The 12,732-nt window shown below is 44.8% G+C and overlaps 1 protein-coding gene across 8 annotated transcripts in view; it reads right to left on the bottom strand.

Moving 5' to 3' along the window:
* Positions 1-2,320, bottom strand: part of FAM110B (family with sequence similarity 110 member B) — a 131,792-nt gene extending 129,472 nt beyond the window's left edge. For all 8 annotated transcript variants that reach the window (XM_060115863.1, XM_060115862.1, XM_060115864.1 and 5 more), the window contains exon 1: positions 2,175-2,320. The gene's annotated coding sequence lies outside the window, so the exon portion shown is untranslated. The remainder of the gene's footprint in view (positions 1-2,174) is intronic.
* Between the last annotated feature and the right edge of the window lie 10,412 nt (positions 2,321-12,732).

The following is a 12,732-nucleotide window of genomic DNA, read 5'->3' as shown; positions in this document are numbered from 1 at the left end:
TTGAGCACACGTCTGTCCACCAGCATTATCCACAGCACCATCTACTGCCCAACTGTCCGCACAGCAGCCCTGGCTCTGCAGGGCCCCCAAGAATTAATGCCAAGCCTCGGCTTAGCTAAATTAACTGTTTAGGAATGAAAAAGATGTCACTTCAAAGTTAAAAGCGGGGGCGACCTCAGAATGAAGGTAAACTCCTGACAATCTTCTCAAATATCTAGACAGCAAACATAATCTTTTGGTTACTAACATACAACAATTAAGTAGTTTTATTTTTTCTTGGCTAGTTACACTATAAACTCTGCTCTGCAGATTTTAAAGCATGGGTAAGATTTATATGTTCTGGTTGATGCATGTATATACAGTACATATATTTATCTTTTATTACCTTTTGACATGGTAGGAGTTACCTAACCGCTGTTGCTAGCAGCAACGCGGAATGCAAAGTATGATCTTCAACCTATAGAACAAGGGGATTCAGGGAGGGGCTCAGAGCCCAGGTTTCTCCTAATGTCTAGGCTTTTCCTTAGACAGGTAGGCCCTTCAGGATAATGAAGTCTCATGAAACATACCGGCATACGACCCGATGCAGGGCTGTGTTCTCGTCCTCACAAATCTGCTATACTTCATACATAAGAACACACAGAACAGCTCGTCCGTCATAAGCAAAACAACAACCTAACCTCAATTCTGATCTAAAATTAAACTGCAGACTTAAAATAGACCATGATTTAAAAGATCTGGGACTTAAAAAACCAAAACAACCATTTTCCAAAGAGAAAAAAAGCACATGAACTGGTAATACAAATTAAAACTAAAACCAGCTGGCACCTAGCACCGTGTTCCGCAGGGAGGGCACTATTCTAAGCTCTTTACAGATTATCAGGTTGTCAAAATACCATCTATAGTAATACCATAAATTAAGTACCATAGGGTAAGTCAGTGGAATGTTAACCCGAGGAAGAAGTCTGGCTTACCATTAACTCACCCTTATGTTAAAAAAAACTATGCTTAATAAATAGCTCATTGGAACGACCAGGGGTGGTGATGTCACAAAACAAGTACAAGTTAATACAGGTATTTTCCATGGAATGACTCTAAGTGTAAATTGGGGGGGAAAGGCTAAATAAATATCTTCACCGCCAACAGGGGAAATGAAGAAAATGGAAGTCATTTACAGTCATTTACTATTTATACTGCAAAAATGCTTAGTCTACTATCATATTCCCCTTCTCAGAATCACACCCGTGTGTAGTCCACACCACGCCAGCCATGCAGTGTTGTCACAGATGTGAGCCAGATTTTGCACAGGACGTGGCCGGGAGGAAAAGCGCAAAGTTAGCTTGCATCTCCTGCGGGAAATAAAGCCTGCTTATTTTTGTGGCTCAATACATCTGAATACCAACTCGAAAGGGTTAAAAAGCCGGGCACCTGGTGTTCGCTTTCCACTCTCCAGAGTGATTTAAGCTTACAGCGAAGTTCTCTCCGCTTCCCTGCCCGGCCTGCAGCCTGCACGGAGGGAGAGCTGTCACCACCGTCTACACCCTGCCGCACGGGTTCTCACCACCAGCGGGGCCCCCGGGCTGGGCAGCGGGCTCGGCGGCTTCCCCCAACCTGCAAGCGCTGGGCGGCCGAGTTCCGAGCTCCGCGGCGTGACGGGGCACGAGTGCGCCAGGGGTCACTTAATTCCATTTCAAATCTGTACGCTTTCAAATAAAGTCGAGACAACGGAGACCACGGATGGAGCTGGAGGGGGCCACCAAAAACAAACTTTCAGAGCCCCTGAATCTGCATTTCTTGCAGGAATTCCCAGTCCGCGACGGGGAGAGCCCGATGCTCCCAAAGCACCCAGCCCCCGAGACGAGAGGCCCTGCGAGGAGCCCTGGCCGAGGGGGTCCACTCGCAGCCCCCCGCCCCGCGCACCCCGCCTGCCCGGCCCCAGCCCCGGCCTCCGCCCGGCCTCCCGCCGACCCTGGGCGCGCGGCGAGCTCGCGGCCCGGAACGCCGGCCGGCGTCGGTCCGGGCCATGCGGCCCCCGGGCCCGGCTGGACCGAGCCCCAGGCCGGGCCGGAGCGGCAGAGACGGACCCAGCGGCTCCGCGGCCGCGCGCGGCTTCCGCATTGTCCGCGATCGGGGCGCGGCGCGGCCCCCCGACCCGGCCCCCGGCCCAGCCTTACCTCAGCCGCGCTCCCCGGCCGCGGGCGGTGCGGCCCGAGCCGGGCTCCGGGCTCCGGGGGCTGCTGGGACAAGGAGTCGGGGCCCGCGAGGGACGGGGGCCGGGCCGCCGGGGCCGCAGGAGGGCGGAGCGCGGACGGGGCCGGCCGAGGGGGCCTGGGGCGCGGGGCGGCTGAGGGCCCGGCTGGCGGCGGCGGCCGCGGCGGCTCGGTCTGCGCCGAGTGGGAGGGCTCGGGCAGCCTTCGCCAGGGCGCGAGGGAGGGAACTTGGAGCGAGTCACCGCGGCCCCCAGCGCGTGGCTCCGCCGAGTGTGCACGCCCCCGAACGCCCCGCCCCGGCCCCGCCCCTCCCCTCGCTCCCGCCCCGGCCCCGCCCCTCCCCTCGCTCCCGCCCCTCCCCTCGCTCCGGCCCCTAAACCCCCGCCCCGCCTCCAAACCCCCCGCGCTCGACCCTCGCTCCCTCCCCGGTGGAGAATCGCCGGACCTCCACCGCCAGGAAACCCCAGATCCGGAGCCTGTTCTGTGAGCGTGATAACCCGCCAGTCAGTCCATCCAGATCCCGGTGCCTGACAACATTCTCTGTTGACTAACTTTCATATACTCAGACGGACCGCCTTAGTATTTGTAGACTAAACTTCTGAAGGCACTTTTAAGACTCCAAAAAAGATTTGAAGAAGACAGTAGAGAATATAGAAAAAACAATCTCCGAGCACAAGGTACTGGCCCTAGAGAATGGGCCAGCTGATGTTTCAAAGTCAAGTAAGCGTTTTGGGGTGCATCCTTATTCATCTCATATTGCATGGTTTGGTAATGCTTTTTCTTTAGATTTGCTTAATAACTTGATTGGGGTTTTGAGGGTTTTACTGTTTTAGGAAGATTAAACCCATCCAGTTGAGTGTTTGCTACTGGGAATTCTAAAAGGCAAAATCTATATTTATCAAAACGGTTGATTTTGAATGCGACACGAATTCACAACATGATTACTTCTCTAAAATATGTAGCAAATATATATTTTGTATCTTTAGTACGTTTGAAATACAGTTGCATTCATCCCATTTTCTCAGAAAGATCATCTATATTTGAATTGTATGACTCTTATTTCACTCTAGTTCAGAAATTATCAAATAAATAAAACTCAGGCTCCCATAATAAATTTTTGGCCATTTACAAGAGAACCATTTTAAGGAAATGACATGATACTGGGTTTTCAATGGAACTTTCCTTTGGCATACTAATGAATTCCATGTGATCACAGATTATGTTGTGGTCTCCTTTAACTCCAAAAGTCCTGTTACAGTAGAATGAAGTTATTTTTCATCATTCCCATAGCAAATGAACCAACTTCTCTCACTCCAAAGTAGTCTATTAAAAAATAATAATAATCACTTCTTTGCCCCAACAAGTTCCTTCTGGGAATTGCTCCGTGCTGTTGTGTGTGACACCCTCCCCCCTGCCATTTCAGGGGCTCATGAACCAGGTCTGCCAACCAGAGTGTATCTCATAGCCCCCCTCCAAGGGGAGAGGGCTGGCACAAGTTCAGAGGCGGGGTGGGGGGTCCTTTTTCTGAACTGATATGGCAGTTTCAGAGACCGTGCCATGTAAGCCTACAGCAGCTGGAGGTAGCCTATTAGAGAAGAAAGCCAAACCAGAAGAAAGCCACCTGCGCCACGGAAACAGGCAGAGTCCTGATGACATTAACAAGCCCCTCCAGGCAGCCATCTCTGAAACCAGTCAAGACTCCTGGACGTCTGAGGAAATGCACCAATAAATTGTCTTTTTAGCTTATTCTGTTTTGAGCTAGGTTGCTTTTCAAAATACTCACTTAAAAAGCCGTGGAAGTTCCTATATGACCCATGCTCTGAAAATCAGGTATGTAACCAGTGAGTTGTAGCTTCCTTGTCACTTAACTTGTGTCTTCATAATAAAGTAGATACCAAGAAGTCCACTTACCAGGAAGCCCTACCTTGTGGCAGGACTAAGGATCTCATTTAGAGAATTACTGTTGCCCAGGGTAGATTTCATATTTTCACATTGTCCTTCCCAAAACCAAAAATTAATAAAAGATGTGGTTAGAAAATGAGAGAGAAGAGAAAAACACATTGAAACTAGAATATCCCAGTAAATGTTTTTGTCTTATCAATTATTCCAATAAAAGTTGTTTTCATAATCCCGAATATTTGCTGATATAAGACCTTTCTTCTTTTCTGGACTCACAATTGTAGGGTCAGCTACAGACTTTTGGGGACTGATGAGATTGGTTTGTTGTGCTGGAATTTTACTGTTGAGGAGAAGTAGTCCATTGGCTTATGCCTGGAATTCTTTTGTCTCACAGAGACTTTTGTCTCTGAAAGTATGTAAAAATATTTGACTAGTACCCTAACGAGCATTCACACACTAATCAGCGTGTTGCTTAACCATTACTCACAGGTCACCGTGAACACTAGGAGTGTTGATGGCAAGGAAGTGGGCTGGATGCACCCAAAGGCATTGTGTTGAGCCTTTGATTCCAAGAGTTTTTTCTTATGGGAACTCTGATCTCAATTCAGAGTTTTCATCAGCGTTTCTTCACATGGATATGTACCCAGTTGTGTGGACAACTAGTGAAATTTCATGTATAAAAGCCCATGAGCCAGGGCTTCCCTGGTGGTGCAGTGGTTGAGAGTCTGCCTGCCGATGCAGGGGACGCGGGTTCGTGCCCTGGTCCGGGAGGATCCCATATGCCGCGGAGCAGCTGGGCCCGTGAGCCATGGCCGCTGAGCCTGCGCGTCCGGAGCCTGTGCTCCGCAACGGGAGAGGCCACAACAGTGAGAGGCCCACGTACCACAGGAAAAAAAAATAAAGCCCATGAGCCAAATAATAATATATCATAAACAGATCTGAGTCCCAGTAAAGAACAGTACACAGAGGTGAACCATCTCCAGAAACATGACAGGGCAGCCTAGGAGGAAAAGTAAAGAAAAAGTCGTTCTGGAATCCTAGCCCAGCTCTGAATGACACATCCAAATGACTGGCTATGATTCTCCAGCGAAAATGTCTATCAAAAATCCAGAGTCTGCCCACATCCCTGTGCCAGATCCAAGTAATGTCTGTGCCATTTCCTTACCCAAGAGTGACAAGAGCAATCTCCCAGTTCACCTGGGCTCCGACAACCTCATCTGTCTGTCCAGAACCCACCCCGGGAACATGGCATACACCACTGGCTTTCGAACCCTGAAACAGAATCACCTGAGTGCTCTTGAATTCCAGGTCTCCAGGTTGAGGGGAGGAGGGACAGACGTGTATTTTTTTAAAAAATTCCCCTAAGAGATTGTGATGATCAGCCAGGATGAAAGTAAATAAGGTCTGTGAATACCTGCTCTTAATTCCACAGGAAGAGACTTGAGAAACCCTCTGATCAGACTGCACTGATTTAGGATTGTATGTAAAATTACAGTTGTTGATTGAACAAGCTCAATTTATCTTTTCCTCTGAACAGCCTTTAGTTCCTCCAAGGTTATAGAAAAAGCAGAGAGGAATGCTCCTTAGGAGGAGGAGGATTTGCTAGAAGCAATCACGCTGAAAAAGGACAGCTCACAGCAAGGAGGAGATAAGAGAATCTCTAAGTAGAAAAGCATGGCCAGTTGCTTCGGGAAGAGGTGACTCCGCCAGGGACAGTTGCCTGGGGTATCTCTTATTGCATATTTCACGGTTTATTACATGTTCATGCTAATGACCAGAGGAGTCAAAACAGTTGAGTTATGTTCGTGAATATAGACTCACATCATTTAATACCAGTAATAGCTCTCATTTATTGAATACTTGGTCTGTGCTAGACTGTATACCTGCCTCATTTTCAGCCATCACAATGGCCCTAAACATAAATATTTTGACCACATTTTATAAAGAAGGAATTCAGGCCCAGGGAAGGTGAGTGACACATCCAAGGTCATAGAGTTAGTAATTAGGGGATTTAAAGGCTGGTCCACATGGTGCCAAAGCCTGTGTATCTTTTACTCTAAACCAAACTTGTCTGACTCCTGTGAATCATCTACCCAATAAGACAGTCCCTGACCATGTGAGCTATTTAGATTTAAATAAGTTAAAATTAGATTGGATGAAGACTTCAGTTTCTCAGGCACACTAGCCCCTTTTCAAGTGCCACTAGCCACGCAATGGAGGAGCAGATAAAAAACATTATCCCAGAAAGCCCTGTTAGACAGCACTGATACTTCACATGTTTGTCTATTTCATCAATGAAGGCAGTGTTCTCTGTGGTTGGATTTTTCAAGTAAATTCTTCCAACTTTATGTTAACTGTTTGGATGGAATTTTTTCTAAAATATGTCATACATTTATGTGCCTGTGTCTGTTTGGGCTGCTGTAACACAAATACCATAGATTGGGTTACTTATGGACCATAGAAATTTATTTTCTCACAGTTTTGGAGGCCAGGAAGTCCAAGATAAAGGCACCAGCAGATCTGGTGTCTGTTGAGAGCCCAGCTTCTCCTTGTGCCCTCAAATGCCCTCAGGGAGCCCTCTGGGGTCTCCTTTATGAGGGCACTAATCCTATTCCTGAGAGTCCCACCCTCATGACCTAATCACCTCCAAAGGCCTCAGCTACAAATATCATCAGCTCGGGGGGGACTAGATTTCAATGAATGAATTTGGGAGTGCACAAACACTGCAGCTTGCCTTAATCAGCAGAGCACACTGAACGAAATGTCTCTTTGAAGCATTCAGGGCAAGGCACCCACCTCAGTGGACCCAAATGGCCAACCCCAAGCCCATGCTTCTCTGTCCGCTGGCCCCTCTGTTTTCCACCTTTACTTCTTGTTTTTCTCAGACTGTCTACTTGCTTTTGGCCACATTCTGGTGCTCACTGATGTTCCGCCCTCAGCCTGCTTCTACTTTTATCCATGCACGCTTCCTATGGGTTTTTTCCCAATTCCGTATCTCCAACTACCACCAGTTTGCCAGTGACTGCAGAATTTTCATCTCTAACTCCCACCCCAGTTTCTGATCTTCAGAACAGTTTCTTTTTCTAGCCCTTTACTGGACTGGTGCTACTCAGAGTGCTGTCTCTGGACCACAGCAGTAGTCTGTGACCACAAGATGGGTTTAGAAGGTGAAAGCCTGTGTTTAGACATTTTTCTAGCAATCTGACACTGCTGGGACATGATTTGTTGTATTCTGTAGTATATATGTAAATAACAGACCGCCATGGATTGGAAATTTAAAACAAACAGACAAACACTGTACTTGACTCCACATCGTTGTCTCCTGGGCCCCCACTGCTCTTTACCTACACTTGTCAATACTGACGTTATTATTGTCCCCTGAGCATGAGTCAGGATCCAGGCAGGAAACAGGGAAGTGAATACAGGGAACCACTTACAAAAATGCTGGAGAAGCTGAAAAGACAAACAAGAGAAGGTGAACCAACCTAGATTTTAGCAGGGGCAGGAAATCCTCCCATAAAGAGAGCAGATAAAGGAGAAGGTGGTGTCACTGGGCCCTGGGATTTGGAGCTGATGAACTGATCAGTTACCAGGAATAACAAGGATTGCCCCCAGGAGCTGAGACCGTACAGGGCATGCAGATGCTCTCTGTTTAACTGAACTGAATTGAATTTCCTATTCTGTTCTTGACACTGAACACATATAAAAATTTCCTGGGGACCTCTTTTTTTTTTTTTTTTGTGCTATACGCGGGCCTCTCACTGTTGTGGCCTCTCCCGTTGCGGAGCACAGGCTCCGGACGCGCAGGCTCAGCGTCCATGGCTCACGGACCCAGCCGCTCCGCGGCATGTGGGATCTTCCTGGACCGGGGCACGAACCCGTGTCCCCTGCATCAGCAAGGGGACTCTCAACCACTGTGCCACCAGGGAAGCCCACTGGGGAACTCTTGATTGCTAAATATTGCATATAACAGGTTAGTGATGCAGAAGTTTTGAAGCTGTTCAGGTCCTTTCCAGCTCTAAAACTGATCTAGGCTTCAGCACTGAGATGCTGTGTCTGCTTCCATGAAATAAATTCATGAACTCTTATTTTCATTTGGCTCAGAACTTTCACTTACTTCAAGATTTTCAACTATTTCAAAAGGATTAAATTGTCAGAATTTGCTTGCATAGTACATGGAATATTAGGTTTATTATGTGCCCTCTGTATTCTCATAGACAGGGTGAAATAATGTACTAAGGATAGTTAAACTATGTGTGACAAGGTGAGCTTAGATTGCTTGCCTACTTCATAGAAATATCCATCTATTTTGTGCGGAGCTCACCAATTCTCATTTTCCCCGGAATCAAAAATCAGAGGTGACACAAATACCTGGAATCTCTAATTTCATTCCAACCTCTTCCTAATCAAATATTAAACCAGTTCATTAGTAGCCAGAAAAATGAACTAATTTGGATTTTTCTCCTCTTTCTACCATTATATCGTAGAGCAGCTAATGAGCAAAATAGATAATAAGCAGGAGAGAACAAGGAGAAAAGGACAAGTAAGGGAATATGAGGTCTCTGAGCCACAGATGGTAAAGATGCTTAATCACCAGTTTCTTCTCTTTAAAACACGTGTGAGTAGGTACACAGACTTCTGAGTCTTAGGGTTCAATGTGTATCTTTTTCCTGAACTCTTTTTAAAATGGATGTTCTCGTTTCTCAATGTTTGATAAAGATATATTCAGAATTTCCTGTAGGCATTCTATTGTTCAGTCACCTGCTATTAATCGTAAGGGTGAGCAATGCTATAACTGACATGTGTAGAAATCACCTGCAAATTATTGGGAAATTTTAACAAAGTGTCAGAATGCTTTGGGGAGGGATGTGCATTTTAGCTAATCCACCCACTCCTTCTTCCCTCACTTACCTGTCACCGAATCTCTCATTGTCAGTGTGTTCACTTGTGCATCTAATCATTCACATCTTACCTGCCCTTAGCACAATAGCTTCCCTGTTCATTGTGTAATCACACAACCAGTCAGACGGATTCTTTGTTACCTCTTCTATGACTATTCTTCCTTTCTCGAAATTGGTAAAAATAGATCTTTTGAGCAGCCACTCAATGATTCCAACTTGTTTCATTTACTCACAAATTCCACATACCCTTAATTTTCTGCTAGTTTCACCACCAGCAGCCAAGACTTCTAAGTAGATATCCTTTTGGAATATCAACATTTGCAAGTTGCCAGCCAGTTTGTCACAGGAGAGGGATGAGGTAGAGGAATGGAGGAAGGGCGGTTGGAAGGCAACAAAATGGGCTGACGGAGGGGGTGTCTCCACTCCCCAGCTCACCATTCCATCCAATCAGAAAAGCTCTGTCCAAACTCAGCTGGAGAACTAAATCAGAGTCTGTTTTGAAGTCTTTTGGGAAAACAAATCAGCGTAGGTCGCCATTTTGGTGCTTCTGACAGAAGTATGGAAACACACACAATCAGCATCGGCTACAAAAATGTCCACGTGTAATTATGGCATTTTATCAGTTTGCACTTGTCTTCCTCTGACAGCCTGTATTTCCTGTTATTTGTTAGCTGAGAGTTTTATGCAAAGTGGTAGGTAGAAAATTTAAATACTAGCCCGATTTTCTCATAATCATAAAGAAGAATAATTCCTTATGAATTTTGCGTTGGCTGCGTTCGCAAACTCTTAGGGAACATCTTACTCATGCTGTTCTTAGAAGGTCTTTCTAGGTTATATTGGATTCGATTGCAGAGTGGAACTCAGATCTCACTACACACCAATAAGTTGTCCAACTCAACTGATGGTATTCGTGTGTCTCCTCCTTAACCTCTCCAGACTGTGAGCTACGTGAAAACAGGGGATGGAGCTGACCCAACTGGTGCAATTTCTCACACTACTTAGCAAAAGCAGAGGCAACTGGCAGAATTTCATCAGACACTCACGGAGCTAAATAGATGCTCCAATAGTGGCATAATTATGATGTCACTTTATAGTCAACAACTTCCAGTCCCCAGGAACTGGTACAAAGTCTGGGCACTGTAACATTTCTTGCACAGTCCTGAGCACAGGAAGTGTTGTCGTCCTGGAGAAGGGCCAAGTCTGAGTGCAGCTACCGAGAGCCAGCAGGACACCTTTCCCAGCTGGCGACACCCATCGGAATCCAGGAGACAATGAGAATAGGGCATTCCAGGAAGATCTAACTCTTCCTTGGATCTGAAAAGATCCATAACATCACACATTTAAGAATATGAATTGCAAAATATTCTTGTTAATCTCCTATGAATAAGGTGTTATTTTTCTCTCAAAGTAAATATTATATTTGAGAAAATAGAATTGTGATGCGAGTTCTCGTACCAAACAAGATACGAGACTCACCCAGGCAGGGTTATGGGGGTGACGGAGGGTCTGCAGGAGAACGGGCTTTTCAGAATGTTGGCAACCTGGAGGCAGAGGTATCCTCTGGGCATGCCTGCCTGTCACCTGACTTGGCTTTCTCCCTCTAGGAGCATATGGTTGTGCTAATATTTTCTGTCCTTTCCCCTCAATTTTATTGAGGTATAATTGACATATTGTATAAATTTAAGGTGTACAGCATAAAGATATGGTACATGTATATATTGTGAAGTGATCTCCACACTAGGTTTAGCCAACACATTTAGTCCAGACTTCACAGCATCCATCTCTATACCCTCTGGTTTCTGCAGGGCTGCCACACAAAACCACACAGCTTCCATTGCCCAACTCCACGGGCCACACTCCAGACACTGCCCTACAAAGGAAGTGCACACACCAACTCTGGTGCTAGAAAATGTTATTTTGTTAATTTTTCTGTCTTTCCCCCCCACAGACTCTGATTTCTGCTCTGGCACAACAGACCCAATGTTGTAACTATAAATGTACTATAAATCATTTGGCAAAGTGTTCTGTGACTTACAGTAACATTAGGCAATAAGCTTATGAATAATAAGCTTCCAATGTTCTATGTGTACACTAGCATCTATCTGCCTATCTCTATGTATGTACACATACTAATAATTTCACTAAGAAAGTCTTTGCTGTTCTTAAGGAGAGAATCGTTTAAACAAGGACAAGACTACTTAAGTGTTGGAGGTTATTGTATTTTAAAGGGCATTTTAATAAACCATTGCATGAGGAATAGATTGGTATATACAGGTTGCGATCTTCTGCCCTGTCGCACCAGAATAAAGCGATTACATAATTTACGGAGATGCACCTCATCAGTAATTGTGTTCTGTCCTAACAAGAGGTTTTACAATGATCACTCACTAAATTGTAGAACATCCATTGTGCATATGATGTAGGAGGGCTGGGAGGAGTCATAGCAAATTATAAGATGGGATTTCTATCCATAAGTAATTTTCAATTTCTTTAAGTAACATAATACACCCATGAAAAAAACTGAGCAGACGAGAAAGGTCTAATAAATATAATGCAGGATCAGTTTCAAATAAGTGCAAACAGATGCTTTATAGAGAAATCAGATGGAGGAAGATTATAAAAGTTTCTTTAAGGAAGTGAAGTTTTAATACGACTTTATATAATGAGAGGGTTAAAAAGAGGAGGGTCGTGTTTTTCTTATAGAGAAATTGCAATTATAAATTAAATAAGGCACAAATTAGGAAAAAATTGATAACTACTCTGAAGAGACTATGGTAGATAGATTTATTAAAGATCTATTAAAGGAAGTTAGTTTGGAAGTAGAGAGTAAGAATCACCAGTGAATGACCAGTAGCACGCCAGCCATTTATTGCTTCTAAACAGTGTTTCCAAAGATTCTAGATAGTCACAAGAGGGTCACTGTTCCTTTATCTCTAACTTTAATATAGAATATTGTTGTTGAGTATTTTTGACCTCTATTGATAGGCATGACTAATTGGTAAAATAAGACTTTCTAATGTACAAATAAAGACAGGATTAGTTGAAGTATACAGTAATATGAATCATAATTATATGATTTACTATTCAACAAATTTTAATATAAAACAGATGTTTTTTGTTTTTCTCGGTACGTGGGCCTCTCACTGTCGTGGCCTCTCCCGTTGCGGAGCACAGGCTCCGGACGCGCAGGCTCAGCGGCCATGGCTCACGGGCCCAGCCGCTCCGCGGCATGTGGGATCTTTCCAGACTGGGGCACGAACCCGTGTCCCTTGCATCGGCAGGCGGACTCTCAACCACTGTACCACCAGGGAAGCCCAAAACAGATGTTTTGAAATTGTACATAAAAAAACAACTATGAGCATTTGGAATAAGAAAGAGTTTTAGTTTATGCTTTTGAAATCACCTTAATTTTATATTCAGATTAGAATGTCTAAATCAGAATATTACAGATATAGCAAAATAACATTAAGTCCCCATAATTCTCAAGATTGCAATGAAAAATAAAGCAGTAGATCTTGAAGACCCTCTTAATTTTCAAGACTAAGTACAGAAAAAAGTGTTTCTTTTTCTTGTTAGTGAAATTGATAACACTATTGAGAGTGTCAGGAACTAAGCCAAATATTTTGATGATTTTACTTTTAAATAGTTCATATTGAAGAATGCAAAACGTGGAACATAACATCTGTAAACACTATACACATTAATTTACACACCCTCCCCAA

The sequence above is a fragment of the Mesoplodon densirostris genome, chromosome 13 (genome assembly GCF_025265405.1).
Source record: "Mesoplodon densirostris isolate mMesDen1 chromosome 13, mMesDen1 primary haplotype, whole genome shotgun sequence".
NCBI lineage: Eukaryota > Metazoa > Chordata > Mammalia > Artiodactyla > Ziphiidae > Mesoplodon > Mesoplodon densirostris.
This window is presented reverse-complemented; position numbering and strand designations above follow the sequence as displayed.